The sequence below is a fragment of the Borostomias antarcticus genome, assembly GCF_949987555.1.
Source record: "Borostomias antarcticus genome assembly, chromosome: 7".
NCBI classification, from domain to species: domain Eukaryota; kingdom Metazoa; phylum Chordata; class Actinopteri; order Stomiiformes; family Stomiidae; genus Borostomias; species Borostomias antarcticus.
This window is the reverse complement of record NC_140240.1, coordinates 12857898-12871419: the sequence shown is the minus strand read 5'-3', so window position 1 is coordinate 12871419 and position 13522 is coordinate 12857898.

Below are 13522 nucleotides of genomic sequence, written 5' to 3'. Positions count from 1 at the left end.
GTGGTCAGAGCAGATTCCTGGTGCCACAGCACAGGTGGTGTTGTAGTCCTATCCCCAACTGAAAATATTGATCTAGTGATTAGTCAACCCATTGCTAAATCACAGTGATGTCGTCCTATAACCAACTGAAAATATTGATCTAGTGATTAGTCAACCCATTGCTAAATCACAAACTAATGGTGCATTCGTTTGTGGTCGGAGGTGGCGAGTCGCAAGTGGCAAAATACCTACCTCCGACCTGTGTGCATCCGAGCTATAGCGAATGATATGATGATGACATGATATGATATTGACGTCAGCCGGCAACTGGGGGCTGAGAAACATATCCGAATTTGCGACGAGGAAGTGCGAGTTCATGCAGCGTTTTATTTAATAATTCCTAGTAGCAAGTCGCAATTTGCCACCTCCCAGTTATAAACGAACGCCCCATAAGCTATCCCATAGGAATGAGCCTATAACCATACCAGCTGGGCAAGTTGACTTTGCTAGCTACCTAACCTAGCCCTAATGATATTGCCCTGCTGATTGCTGTGCAACATATCAACTGACCAGGGCTGAGTTCAAATTCAGCTAACAGAGGCGAACGTTTGTCGCAAACATGTTTTCTCCAAACGGTCACATTTGAACGGCTTTTAATCATCCATGCTTTTAATGAACGTTCCAAATAGCTAGCATAAATGCAACAATGTTCCAAAATACCGTAGGCTACAAGCCTGGGTCCATTGTGATCTTCGTTCCGTTACTGGAGAACTACCTCTCCAGACTGTTAGCTTCTGTTAGCAAACGTTTGCAGCGAACACAAAGCTAACGGAAAATAGTTCGCTAACGTTCGCAAACGTTCGCTGAATTTGAACGCATCCCAGTTGTTAAATGTATTTCACAACACTGGTTATTCTACTTACGAGACAGTCCCAGTCAGCTGACGTTGCTTGCTGTGTGAATAGTTTTGCTACGTACGTTGTGAGGCAAGTGTTGGTGACAAGGACTAGCTAGCTTGTAGTAGCTAACCTTAGCCAAAGCACTTTGAGAGAACGTGCACAGTATCTCCAACTCCTCGGGCCTTGAGTTAGGTAGCTAACACTAGCTAGCGTGTTAGCTAGCACTAGCTAATGTTAGCTAGCTATCATTGGGCTTCATTTCCTGAACTTAGCTTTAGCTTAGCGTGCAGCCAGGTTATGGGTTACTGTTTATTTCAGATATTACTCTACATTTCAACTAGCCCTTCTCAGTCCCGTTGTCGCATTCCGCTCGCTCATGCCAGACAACAGTCTGGCCTAGTTAGGAGAGGCGCTCATATTTACAAGTGTCAGATAAACATGAAACTTCATTTACCTCAGCGGGCTGCAAGATGTTTCTTAAAAAAAGGAAACATCAACTCGCCGGTCACTGGCTCCCTGGAGGAATTTAGCCTGGCTGCAATAACGTTATCGCGAACGGAATGAATACCATCTACTAGCAAACAAAACATGTTCAGTTATATTTAACCTGTTAAAACTAAGATGCCTGGATGAAAAAATAATTTCTCCAATGGATATATTTGACAAAAACAGGTTAATATGCAAGCCGGTTTTCATTGCTAAATCAAAGCGGGGAGAGCCGAGAGAGCCGGGAACGTGCGTCTACATTTCACATAAAAATGAACTTTTTCGTGGACGCGCGTCGGACAGAAAAGCTCAACTGCGCAAGTACAAAAGTCACCGGAAGACCAGAAAAGCACAACTGCGCAAGTACAAAAGTCACCGGAAATAGTCAAATGACTACAAATTTGCCAAGATGGCGCGGTTCAATAGGGCTTCATTGTTGATAGCGGTCAGTGAATGGAGTGACTGTATCCAGTTCTATTAATACATCCATGGTCCGTACGCTTAATAATGGCGATTTCGTCTTCCTCTGCTACGGTTTCAAGAATGCGCGCGCATAGGCTACTTGTGCTGACTAGGCTGTAAAAGGGTCTATAATTAACAAATATGACCCACGCTCGATACATAACTTCTACAACATCCAGTGACAAAATATGTCATGGTACCTTGGTATGTCCACACCAAGGATTGAACTCACAACCTTCACCGTGATAGGCAGCGCACTATCCACTCGGCCACCGCGCTGACCTGGGAATTCTGTGGAGTCTTTTGGTTTTGATGTTCTGGGACTACTGCCTCTTGTGGTAGCAGCAATGGAATTGCAGGTCAACAACACGACAGCAAGAAAGAGAGAAAGAAGCACAGACAAAAAGGATTCCCTCTCCTTGGTGTGTCGGCTTACAGACAACATGGCCTCTCCAGGTGTGAGTAAGCTAGATAATGGAATCGTCTACGTTGATTCAGGCCTGGTAGGCAAACTGCAGGGGGTCCAGGAAGTCTCTCACCATGGCCCTAAGGCACTGCAGAACTAGTCTCTCGAAGACCTTCATGACATGTGACATCAGTGCCACCGGCCTGTAGTCATTGATAACACTGCAATGTCCTTTTTTGGGCACTACTGGCTAGTGACCAGTCCTCTATGTAATGACTAGTCTACCAGTCTTTTATGTACTAGTGAATAGTCTACCAGTCTTCTACTGTATGGACTAGTGACTAGTCTACCAGTCCTCTTTGTACTAGTGACTAGTCTATCAGTCCTTTACAATATGTACTAGTGACCAAGCCCGATTTAATGCACGGGCTTACCGGGGCTTGAGCCCCGGGGTCCGACGGCGTAAAGGGCCCCACAGCCCGCTAGGGGCGTCCTGCGTTCCTTGGAGCGGACTCGAAGTGGCTCAAGTTCAAAGCTCCGCTAATATAAGCGCGATTCGATTGCCGATTTGATTGGCTCTGTGACTGGAGTATTTACATACCGTGATTTGATTGGCTCTGTGACTGGAGTATTTACATACCGTGATTTGATTGGCTCTGTGACTGGAGTATTTACATACCGTGATTTGATTAGCTGGTGATTTGACTGGCTGCTTGAGTGAAGTTTTGTGAGCGACTTCGACTTGAGAGACAACATAATATAGCCAAAGATGTCAATGGAAACTCAAAGAAAAGTGAAAGTGGGTCGACTAAACGTAAAAAAACAAAGAGATAAATTAGAAATGGAAACACATTTACTGACAAAAATCCCAAAGTTAACGGGGTATTTCAAAGTAGCTGCAAGTGCTGGGCCTGAGGACGAGACCCTGCGTCAACATTGGCCGATGAGTCGCCGGCAGTTAGAGCCGAGGAGACGGGCAACATCAGCCACAAGCAGGCTAGGCCTTTTGCACACCAGATATTTTGAGCTTGTAAACGAGAATTACAAGTTTAATTAATAAGGTTGATTAACGTTCTACTCCATTGTAACAGGGCCGTAATCAAAGCTATTAATTACACCGATGCAATAGCTAGCTACCTGCCTGGCTGTGCAACAGGGCTATGCTCTATAGCTAAAGCATAGCTTTACTCGTTTTTGAAAATGTAGCGAAAGCTTTAGCTAAATTCAGCTGCTGCAATGCTTCATAAGAAATACCATTCAGATTAATAAGAAAGATGGACCTGTCTTCAGTATTTCCAAACATGGATATAGCCTTAAGGATTTACTTAACTGCCTGTATCCAATGCCTCTCGAGAGCGCTCCTTTTTAAAACTCAGACCTCAAAAACAGACTGCGCTCTACAATGGGACAAGAAAGACTCGACCACTTGACATTGATGTCTTTGGAAAATGACATTCTTAGAGCACTTTACCGCTCTAATTAAGAACTTTGCCAGGCGTAAAGCCAGGAAGAAGCCTTTTTAAAGGTAAGAATGCATTGAATGCAAATCAAATTTAAACCTAAGGCATTATTAGCCTACCTGCGCGTTTCTATTGATCAGTAGGCTATCTTAGGGGGGGGGCTAGGAAAATGCCTAGCCCCGGGGCCCATGGGTGCCTTAATGCGGGCCTGCTAGTGACTAGTCTACAATCCTCTATGTATAGTGACTAGTCTACCAGTCCTCTATGAGCTGGTGACTAGTCTACCTGTCCTCTATGTACTATGGGATTAGCTCCTTTGGGTTGCTGTCAAAGCTGCCACTCTTATGTTGCTATAGCCCACAATTATCAGAACAATATGAACATTCAGTTGAAAGTTTTCCATCCACCCATCCATCACTGGATGAGGAATAAGCACCGAAAAGCGATAAATTCTCACGCAAGCAGGAGCCAGGCTGTGGATTTCTCCGATCCGGTGTTGCGACCCAGTCTCATGGATGTATTAATATAACTGGATACAGCCACTCCATTCACTGGCCGCTATCAACAATGAAGCCCTATTGAACCGCGCCATCTTGGCAAATTTGTAGTCATTTGACTATTTCCGGTGACTTTTGACTTGCGCAGTTGTGCTTTTCTGGCCTTCCGGTGACTTTTGACTTGCGCAGTTGAGCTTCTCTGGCCGACGCGCGTCCACGAAAAAGTTCACATTTATCTGAAATGTAGACGCACGTTCCCGGCTCTCTCGGCTCTCCCCGCTTTGATTTAGCAATGAAAACCGGCTTGCATATTAACCTGTTTTTGTCAAATATATCAATTGGAGAAATTATTTTTTCATCCAGGCATCTTAGTTTTAACAGGTTAAATATAACTGAACATGTTTCGTTTGCTAGTAGATGGTATTCATTCCGTTCGCGATAACGTTATTGCAGCCAGGCTAAATTCCTCCAGGGAGCCAGTGACCGGCGAGTTGAAGAGCTTCACTCCCCGCCAGCAGGAGCATTGGCCGCGGCTACCGCATCTCGGATATCCCGCTGAGTTCGTGGCTGCTATTTCACATTCGCCCTTGATCAATCCCAATACCGATCCATGGTAACAATGAATCAATCGTTCAGATCAGATCGGCAGTGCTGCATGCATGTTACAACATCATTGTTAGCTTTATTAACATAACCATAGCCTACATTTATCTCTCTAACGTTAGGCTATCCATCTTACACCAGTCGGCCATTCGATAGCTGGAAGCGGTCAACGCCAACGTTGACTGAAAACACCCAAACTCAGTGTATCGTTTCATCTTCATGCTACACATCAACTACTTTACATTGTATGTGAATAAATTCCTGTTATTCTAAAAATATCCCATTTCTGTCCATTCCTGGAAAAGGCTAATAATTGCTGTCAAATGATCACTCCAGTTTATCAACGTATCCCACTACCATTTCAACTATGCACAGGAGATTGTCTTATATATATATGTGTGTGTATGGAGCAATTGTTTTTAATGTCCGACTTTTGTCTGTGCTGTTCAGTAAATGTGCATCTGTCCTAATTTATTGTAGCCTATCTACTACACAACCTAGTTCAAATTTATGAATCTTCCGCGGCGTGATCATTTCCAAACCAAATTGCGGGGGGGGGGGGGGCATTAAAAGCATTACAAATTAGACATTAAAAGCATTAAAACGAAATGTGAAACAGCATGACAACATACATATTCCTTGATTATTTGTATGCTGTGTTGTCCCGTCTGAGTTTGTCCTGTTCGTGATTGGTCTCGTGTTCCCACTCGATAGGCTTGCACCTTGACGTTGGTGAGTGGGCTTTAAACCAAGACGGGCCTTTGTGTATGTGTGTATGTATGTGGTTTGTGTTTTGTGTGTCATATTCTATTATTGAAATGTAATAACAGAAACAGTGTGCCTCCTCTAATCCTCACAGCTCAAGCCATTTTTAGGAGACCAGTTCACACCTCAACCAGACCTGCTGCTGTTTAGGACCTGCTTTAAGCCCTTTTTTGTGGTGTCCGTTTTCTGTGTTCTGTGTCAAGTAAGCCAACCCACCTTCAATGCAGTGTAGCCTCCACATTTGAATGGTTACAGCAGTCTTGTCGTCTACAAGCAACAGTCTCTGGCTTTGCATGGCAATTTATGTAGTATCATCCGAGTTCTACAAATGCTGTACTTTTTTGTACTGTAAGTAACCCCTCAATTATTCAATTTTACTGGGGAGCAGTGACCATAGCCTACTTGCCAACCCTCCTGACTTCCGCGGGAGATTCATAAATTTGAACTAGGTTGTGTAGTAGATAGATAGGCTACAATAAATTAGGACAGATGCACATTTACTGAACAGCACAGACAAAAGTCGGACATTAAAAACAATTGCTCCATACACACATATATATATATATATATATATATATATATAATGTTTCACATTTCGTTTTAATGCTTTTAATGTCTAATTTGTAATGCTTTTAATGCCCCCCCCCCCCCCCCCCCCCCCCCGCAATTTGGTTTGGAAATGCTCCCTATTTCTGAGGTCCCAAGGTTGGTGAGTATGGCAAGCTATAAGCTATTAATACAAGCATACCGCTCAAAAAGGGCTTAATACATACAACAAACTGATCAGGCTAATCATTTTTTAATGAAAATGACCACAAGACAACCTCCTGTGCATAGTTGAAATGGTAGTGGGATACGGTGATAAACTGGAGTGATCATTTGACAGCAATTATTAGCCTTTTCCAGGAATGGACAGAAATGGGATATTTTTAGAATAACAGGAATTTATTCACATACAATGTAAAGGAGTTGATGTGTAGCATGAAGATGAAACGATACACTGAGTTTGGGTGTTTTCAGTCAACGTTGGCGTTGACCGCTTCCATTTATCGAATGGCCGACTGGTGTAAGATGGATAGCCTAACGTTAGAGAGATAAATGTAGGCTATGGTTATGTTAATAAAGCTAACAATGATGTTGTAACATGCATGCAGCACTGCCGATCTGATCTGAACGATTGATTCATTGTTACCATGGATCGGTATTGGGATTGATCAAGGGCGAGTGTGAAATAGCAGCCACGAACTCAGCGGGTTATCCGAGATGCGGTAGCCGCGGCCAAAGCTCCTGCTGGCGGGGAGTGAAGCTCTTCAACTCGCTGGTCACTGGCTCCCTGGAGGAATTTAGCCTGGCTGCAATAACGTTATCGCGAACGGAATGAATACCATCTACTAGCAAACGAAACATGTTCAATTATATTTAACCTGTTAAAACTAAGATGCCAGGATCAAAAAATAATTTCTCCAATTGATATATTTGACAAAAACAGGTTAATATGCAAGCCGGTTTTCATTGCTAAATCAAAGCGGGGAGAGCCGAGAGAGCCGGGAACGCGCGTCTACATTTCAGATAAATGTGAACTTTTTCGTGGACGCGCGTCGGCCAGAGAAACTCAACTGCGCAAGTCAAAAGTCACCGGAAATAGCCAAGTGACTACAAATCTAGCCAAGATGGCGCGGTTCAATAGGCCTTCACTTTAGATTTCGAATCCTGGGGGCTTGCCCAGTCTCTAGAAATGTTTTGGACGAGTTGCCGACAGTTTGCGCCTCCAGCCAATCTGCGCGCCTGCCTATGCCGTAGCCTGACGTGCACCTCTTAGCTAACGTTACCGGCTATAGCCAGCCAGTGGAACTGTCGTGTTCAGACGGCTCTAGCTCAAAAAGTATTTATGTCAGCTTGGATATTTAGATGGCTAGAATCAAGACAAATAGATGAACAGTTTGATGTTTAATGTCCCTTAATACTTTCGGATGTATTATATTATGGAGCTACGAACACACAAAAAGTCTCGTATGGCACGGAAGAGAAACACAGACATCAACGCCGACCCAATCGGCCTTCACTGTGGTAAATCTGGAATCTGGAATGTGATTGGACTAACAAAATGTCAATATCTGAACCCTGTTCAGTCAGGGCCGGAGTACTGTCCTCCCTTGCGTAATTTTTCAGCGTTTTGGCCAATCACAAATTAGCAAGAAAAAAGGCATTACATTGATTTAATAGAAAAGAACCCGCCCTAAGGGAGGCTAGCCTCCCTTCCATAGATATCTATGGGTCCTCCAGCTGCATGTTATAGATGTCACTGTTGGAGCTTTAGAATTTCAATAATGGGTTTTTATCCATAGGGAAAACCTGCTTTATGAACAAAACTGAGATAATATTAATTATGAATAAATAAATTCATATATTTATATTTTAATCCCTCTCTTCTCTCCAAAAACTGAGGAGGACTGTCCTCCCCTGCCTCAATGGACGAGCCTCCACTGCTGTAGATGATATCTTAAAATAGAGTTGCAGCCCCAGAATCGTATTTTGCTGCTTTTCCCCTGTGTCAGGATACTCTCTGCCAAATGTCATACTTGTATGACTATTTATGCCATTGTAGTACCTTAATATTTAAGTTTACATAATTTTGCCAGGACTAGCCCTCAGGATTTTTTCTTCTACCTTGGGCCATTACAAGTTGATAACAAGCATTTCCAACTCGGCCCTGTTTGGCCCTCTGACTTGGAAGTGCTGGTTATCAACTTGTGATGGCCCAAGGTAGGCTAACAAGAAAAAAGAGTGAAAAAAATGTAGCAGAAAAAATCCTGATGGCTGCTTCTGGCTCAGGGCCTCATAGTGAACTGGATGGCCCAGTCTCCTCATAGCTGTGCAACATTTCACCAGTAGAGGGCGCCAGAGCATCGGAGATAAGAGACAGGCTCAAGACACTTGTGAGGAACAGAGCTGACTCATGACTAAACGTTGACTCTTGATATTAGATGAAAGCTCTGACCCTTTAAAAGACAGCAGAAAGAATGAGAGAGAAGGGTAAACTGCCAGGAATCAAACCCAGTCCTCCAGGTGTTCAATTCAGTTCAATTAACATGTAAATAGCCCCCAGAATACTGCCTATTTGCATACAACTATGAAACCTAACTTTATACGTATATCCGATTATTATCAATTATTTTAAATCATAGCAATTTGGCTGGGTGGTTGATAACACATTTCTCTGTGGTGTATATTTATCACTCACTTTACAGTCACTTTACATTTTTGACCAAACCAACCCCCCCCCCCACACACACACACATGTGCATACCGCCATACCACCTAGGCCTACTGTACCTGAGTATGTAACGTCATGGCTTGACATACTTCAAGTTAAACAAAAGTAAAGAAAAGACTAGAAATGGTGCTCAGAGAGCACATACCTCCGCCCCTGAATGTATCAAAATTGAATGGGTTCTAAATTGGCCCATGCTACACCCCGCCACCGAGTTTCATGAAAAGCAGTCTGGTAGTTTTTGCGTAATCCTAGTCCAAAAAATGAATAGAGGTGAATGGCCGTCTGTGCCATGTTTGGGTGGCTCATGGACCTCCCCATGATTCGCTAGGCCGGAGGTAAAAATGACTGGAGGTGAATGGGTGCCTCTATTTGGCCGGTTCTGTGGCGCCCCCCTCGGGTCACATCTGGTGGGGGGCAGTGCAGTGCACTCCAGGCTCTCCCCCCGCACACCTCAGTCCAAACCCTGTGTCTCTAGCACCCCCACACAGGGAGCTGGCTTCGTTCTAAGTTTTGTTTTCATTTTGTGTAATCCTAGTCCAAAAAATGACTGGAAGTGAATGGGTGGCTATTTGTGGCCGGCTCTGTGGCGCCCCCCTCGGTTCACAGCTGGCGGGGGCAATGCGGTGTACTCTGGGCTCCCCGCCCCCCCCCCCCTCCTCACCCCAGTCCAAACCCTGTGTCTCTAGCGCCCCCACATGGGGAGCTAGCTTCGTTCTAGGTTTTGTTTTCTTTCATGGATCTGGCCCATGATTCGGATCTGCTCCAAAATTTGGGTTCTAAGTTGGCCCATGCTACACCCCTCCACTGAGCTTCATGAAAATCGGTTAGGTAAGTTTTGCGTAATCCTGGTTCAAAAAATAAATGGAGGTGAATGGCCGGCCGTGTTTGGGCGGCCCGTGGACGCGACCCGGGCTTCAGATCTGCGCCAAAATGCCAAATGCCTTCTAAGTTGGACCATGCTACACTCTTCCACAGAGTTTTGTGAATATCGGTCTAGTAGTTTTTGGGTAATCCTGCTAACAAATGCATGCACAAACAAATGCACGCACACACGCCACCGAAAACATTACCTCTCGCCCTGCGCTGTCGCTGGAGTGGAGGTAATAACTATATTGTACAATCTAATCCAGTAAAGAAAGCCTTAAAGCATCTCCTCATGTTCTCACCCATCCCTAAAATCCCTGTCAAGTTCCACCCCCATCCTAGCTCCTATCAGGTACGATGTTCCTCTCTGAATTATATACTGCACATCATAATGCTCAACAGTGTCAGGACCACTACAAACATCACCCTTATCTGATATGCACTTTGCCATTAAATAAAGAGTTGATTTTAAGACAGTAGCCTATGTCTAAATCTTAATCTTGGAAAAAAAAACACTTCCTTTTCTTCTGCACCTTTTGAAAGCCTTCACTTTAATTAATAAATTAATCATTTTCCAGGACCGTTGCTAACCGTCTCATTGAGAGAGGTCAGGAGGGAAGAATTTTAACAGTTCTCCTATATTGGCTCAAAGGGTAAACATTATTTATTTTGCTTCCCCCTGGGAAATTAGTGGTAGGATCAGTATACTGTATGTACACCCCCCCAATCTTTCTTTCTGTGAAGCACATTGTGTTGCCTTTATGAAATGTGCTTCTTTGGACTTATATTGATTTCTGCATGCTGTAAAAGTGCCTTTGATATCTGTGTCCCTCTTCCTCTGCCATGAATCCCTCACCACCTTTGGTATTAATGATTTGGTCTCACCTTTACCAAAGGCACCTTGGTGAGGCCTACCACTTAGGGCACAGCTCAGTAATGACAGGCTAATACCACGGTGATGTGCTTAGAGGCTTGCGCTTCAGGCAATGAGGATCTTTGAATAGTCGGCCTATGGGCGTCCTGAAGCCCAGCTCTGTTTAGCTCCTGGATGCTCTGGAGATCCACGATCAATAACTGAAAATTTGCTTTTAATATGTCATTCAGCAACTGTACATGCTGACTTGCATCAAGGGTGGGGATGACAAGTTCACTGTGCACTTGTTTGACTTTAGCTAGTGCTAAGAAACCATGCCATCAGCACCAGCTAGCTAACAGTAGCCTACTAGCCCCATAGCTAGCTATATGGTAGGGGCAATTTCCTAAAGTTATTCAGGCTAGATCTACATTTTAGTCATGTAGCAGACACCTTTATACAAAGCCAACAAGCATCACCCAAAGCAAATAAATCGTTAGCCAACTCCGTTGAGAACTTCAACGAGCAAGAATCAGCAAACCTTTAGTGGGTGTATTCAAACATCTGGTCCCAAACTAGAACTATTGCATTGGGGACAAAATGTGTAACCCAAGACCTGCTTTGCTTGTTCTGATATGATGAGCAATCTGGGGGAGATAACAGCTAACGTGATGTAGCCTATCTTATTTGATCTGCCTCTCTCGCCGTGTGTGTGGGAGTAGGCCGAGGGCAAATTTACACGAGCAAGTGGCCCCTACTGCCAGGTGGAAACAATAACAACATAAGGGACAACAAACATCTTTATTCATCATAAGGTGAGAGGAGGCACATCACACGGTTTAAGTGGTGAAACACACACACTCACACTCACACACACACACACACACACACACGAATGGCTGGAGCATCCACCGATAAAACTTCTCACCCGGGAGCAGACAGTAGGAAGCATGCATGGAATGCGCCGGGGAGCCAACCAAGTGCTCCTGTCCGTCTTCGCCAGGGACAGACAGCGTTAGTGATCTGTTCTTCTGCATGTTTTTCGTATTGGATTCTGTATGGGGGAAACCCTTGTGGACACGGGGAGAACATGCAGACACGGGGAGAACATGCAAACTCGTTGAGGTGACAGTACTAGGTACTGCGCCACCGTCCCGCACATGAGCGATTTGGTGGTTCTGTGTCTTGCTCAAGGACACATCGGCACAGTCCGGAAGCTGGGATTGAACCGGGGAGGTAGAGCCGGCCGCTCTACCCCCCGAGTTACAGAACGTGTTGTCCCAGCAAACAAGTCTAGATGTTCTCAGGGAGACTTTGAGGAGAGGCGGCAAGAGACTGCAGCAGCATGGAGAGGATGCAAGGATAATTCCTCAACATTACCCTTAAAGATACATCAATATATTGACACCAATGCACAATCCTGTTGTAAAAGCAGTTAACTACAGGGTTTAATACACAGTATTTTTCAAAAAGTCTCACATACAAAAATTGGCATAGTTGGGACTGAATAATACCCATCGAAGGTTGGAGGAGCTCGCTGCAGAACAGAAGGTCAGATCTTGATTTGATGCTTGGACAAATTGCCAACTACTGTCCTATTATTTCAAGAAGCACCATTGTTAAAAATGCTACACCACTGGGGTTGATATAGCAAACAATAAGGCATCACTTTTAAGTCTCTGGCGCTCAGTTGATTGACTTCTCTGATATTCATCTTGAGGGTGATGAGTGCCTAGAGGACCTGTACCAGCGACTGATGGCATTTGTGGAGGACTCATTGTTGCATCCTGATGGCCTCACCCACCATGGTGAAAGGGTGACGGAGGCGGAGGAGCTCTCACGCACTCTAGAAAACGTGTTCCTCACATGGTTGAGATTCATTCAGCCTTGCTTACCCTGGTTTGTCAAGACGAGATAGGGCACTGAACTGAGATTTTGCACCCTAGCATCTAACAAACCAGGGATATCACAGGCCCTGTATTCCCTCCTAGATGAAATCTGTTCGTCCGATGATGCAAAAGCCACCCCCAGCAGGATTCAGTCTGTCTGAAAGTCTGTCCCCTATGCGAGCAAGTGAGCCGCACAGAGACACATTGTCAGGGCAAGGGTAAGTGCTAGGGATGCACCGAGACGTCATTATCTGTATCTGTTCAATCAACATCATTATCTGTATTCGTATTTGTATTCGGATATAAACCGGAAGTGGGTGTGGTTTATACCGGAAGTGACATTGACACATTTTCTAATAACTTAATATTTATTGGCACTGCAATTTTGGATTGGCATATAATTCGTTCTGAAATATATTTCCATGTTTGACCCTGCCCACTAAAGGTTTGTTGATTCTACATTGTTATCAATGGAGTGGAACGAGTTGACAATTCTGTCTGATATCAGGATTACTCAACTGGGATGTGATGGAAAACAACTGTCAAATACAACAGTAGAGGGCGCTGTGCTACCATTTCAGAAACTAGCTGTCACATGACAAGCGGCGTTCGCTCTCAGAGTCAACATAAAGCGAGCAGAACGGAGTTTGGACATAAATGATGTGTGCTACTAAATGTACAACTCTGATTTAAAACTTAGCAGCTGTACTACGACAATGCCGGCAGCAGTACCACATATGTGGTAAACAAACACAAGCCACATTTCGTCTCAGACTGAGTAGCCTATTTTTTGTCTAGTTACTTATTGTTTATGTAAAGTTATTGTCTAGTCAACAATAAAGTTACGTTATGGCTTAAGCCATGGTTTTTCCTCATAACATCACTGTAATGGATATAAAGTCTGCCGGTAGAACACGCTTTCTAATCCATACCTGCCAAAACGGAATGGGCAACGGCGCAAAGGAGCAGCCGCTCTAGGTGCCATGGTCTACCGTGTTCTAGTCTGACTCAACAGATGTAGGTTTTGGCAATAAACCTTGTCATTCGTTGTCACACTGCCCAATCAGTGGCGAGACTGGCGATGC